Source organism: Halyomorpha halys, unplaced genomic scaffold (genome assembly GCF_000696795.3).
Source record: "Halyomorpha halys isolate HHAL.00 unplaced genomic scaffold, Hhal_1.1 Scaffold1794.1, whole genome shotgun sequence".
NCBI classification, from domain to species: Eukaryota; Metazoa; Arthropoda; class Insecta; order Hemiptera; family Pentatomidae; genus Halyomorpha; species Halyomorpha halys.
This window is the reverse complement of record NW_027113207.1, coordinates 182129-185247: the sequence shown is the minus strand read 5'-3', so window position 1 is coordinate 185247 and position 3119 is coordinate 182129.

Genomic DNA, 3119 nt, shown 5'->3' with positions numbered 1-3119 from the left:
TCATGTAGGCAAAAGTGTAGCGTAACGGAGAGTGCGGTGGTGGAGGTAATGATGTATTCTGATCATTAAATTAGTAAAGTTGTTACGTCAGGCGCGTTTCGGCGCGAAGCGTCGAAACCCACACATTTTCATTCAGAGCTCTATATCTTAAAAACTATCAACAACACTAGAAAATCTAAAAGAACATTATTTAAAGAAGAGTAAATTTTCTGAAATATTAGCCCTAAAATAGCTATTTACGTCCAATAGTTCTCGAGATATAGCTTTTTAAAAAGCTACTGAAAGATTAGTAGTTAGTTAATTTATTTGGACAAATCTATATCTCAGGAACTATGTGACGTACAGATGTCTATTAGCACTCACATTACACCTAGTTTAATGGACTATAAAGAAGTTTATGACCTTTACCTTCGTAGGAATAGTAGTTTTCATGATATTTGCTAAAATAAATTGATTTATAGTTGTTCGGACAATAAGTTTCATTTATGAAAAACTTTATTTAAGAAACCATTAGACGTACAGATGTCTGCCAGCGCTCAAATTAAAGCTAGTTAAATTTACTACAAAATAGCTAATATATTTATCTGCGTAGGAGTAGTAGTTTTTATGATATTGGACAAAATAAACTCGAAAAATGTTAATTTCTAGTTGTTCGTATAAAATGTCGTATTTTTGAAAAAATATATCTCTAGACCCATAAGACGTACATATGTCTGCCAACACTCAAAATAAAGGAAATTTAACTTAGTATAAAGTGGTTTATGACATTTATCTTCGTAGAGGTAGTAGATTTTATGATATTCACATATGAATATAAATTTGGCAAATGAAAATTTGTCCGAACAATTATAAATCAATATATTTTAGCAAATTTCATGAAAACTATTACTCCTATGAAGATAAACATCGTAAACTACTTTATAGCTCATTAAACTATCTTTAATTTGATGCTACTAGACATCTGTACGTCAAATGGTTTTTGAAGTATAAATTTTTCAAAATAATTTCACTAATTACTGATCTTTCAGCACATCCCATACAACGTTTTTGTGAAATGTTGCTTTTTAAAAAGCTATATCTCGAAAACTATTTAACGTAAATAACTCTATTAGGCCTCATATTTTAGCAAATTTACTCTTCTTTAAATGATGTTCTCTTAGGTTTTCTTGTGTTGTTCCGACTTTTTAAGATATAGAGCTCCGAATGAAAAATTAGTTTTTTTTATCGCTTTGTAACAGCCCCCATTTTTTATTCCCCCTACCTATACTTGCCAGACTCATCAATTTTGACTATTAATTATACATAGTTTTCATTAAAGTAATCAAAACTTGGGGTGAGATAACTGCCTTTTTTCTCCTCTTGGGCTCTTGTACTAACCCTGCCTGTTAGGCACTCGTTCGTAGCAGGGGGTTATAACCCATTGCTGCAATCAAAACAATTCACATTATTTTTCAATAGCTGCACACAGCTTACTTTGCTATCCATCATCCTCTTCTATCCTGTCTGGTGGCCTCACTAGTGCAGCTTCTTGTCTTCTACTAAAGGAGAAGTGAGAGGAGCCAACAGCTTCCTTACACCTGTACACAAAGGCCTTGTAGTATGGGTAGTTCTCCTTGGACCTCTACCGTTCCAGTAGAAGGCATTAGGGTTGTCAAATTAACCACTATCTATGGTAAAATTTATAGAATACGTCAAATACAATAGAAAACAATTTTTTTAGTCAGATGTGCCACAATTCAAGCAGAGCAGAGGTATACCTCCAAATATATTTTTTAATAAACCAAGAATCTATATTATCTGACCTATGAATTAGTAATGAACTGATAAATTAATTATAATTAAGCAGTAGCAACTGTTATAGTATAGAATAAGTAATGAAAGTGGTAAAAATCTAGTGCAGTGCGCATCACAATTTTCACTTGCTAACCTACTTACGTCCCTAAGTTTAGATTAGTGGGCTAGTGTCAGAAGTTAATGTTATTTTAGAAAAAAAAAAATCTAAAGACAAGGGAAGGCGAAAAATAGTAACTACAAATTTTCATCTTTCTGTTGCTATTTTAAAGTTTCTCAAGATGGTGATAACAAATATAAGTTTTATATTTTAAAGAATATAGTAGTTTAACAAAAGATAACAAAGCTGTCATGCAATGGAGAAAGATCAGGCAGACTCAGCATTCCCCATTCGAATAAAATGTATCCATTTTTGCTTTTTTCCCATTTAGTTATTCATTTAATTCTGTATTTATAAATTATTATCATTGCTAACAATGAGAACTGTTAATTTTTTAAAAATAAAGATAGCTAAAGGTACTTAAGAGGAAGATTTTTTGAAAATTCAGAATTTAAGCCCAGTTAGACTGTTTCAATGAGGATATGACCAATCTGGTATTGAAGACTACTTAATTATACATTGAATCACCAAGTTTAATAAAAATTGTTGGAGCCCTTTTAGGAGGAAATTGACAGAATGTGAAAAATCAATTATATAGAATGGCATTTCTGGTCAGTTGATTTAATAGAAAAAAAAGTTGCTATCACATCCCAGGCATATACCTGTCTTAAATATGTAACTTCAGTTTCTTAGGGCTTTTTGTTTTTGAGCTAGGCTGTTCACATACACATACACAGACCATTTACCAAAACTGTGCTATTTGGACTCAGATGACCTCAAGACGCAATACTTTCACCTACTATATAATCCATATATAGGTTTGTGAAAGTCAAAAATTAACTGATTGAACTAACCTGTTATCAAAAAAATATTACTGCTAAGATGATAAGTAAGAAATAATAAAAACAATAACTAAATTAGTATTACAGGTTAAATGAATACATAATGTATAATGGAGCAATGTAAAGTAAAAGGTTGAGTGATATTGGTGAGCATAATATAAACTAAGTTGAAAACAATTTAGCAATATCATAAAAATTGTAATGTAAATGGTAATATAAACTGACTAGAAGATAATCTCCAAATCATAAAATTGTAATATAAGGAGAACTAATAAGAAGTAGAATAAAACGAATGTACCTGTTTTGATTGCTCGAGGTATACAGGATGAATAAACAAAGAAATTTGAATTGATAAGTTGGATTCACCAAAAAGGAGTGGAGAGAGA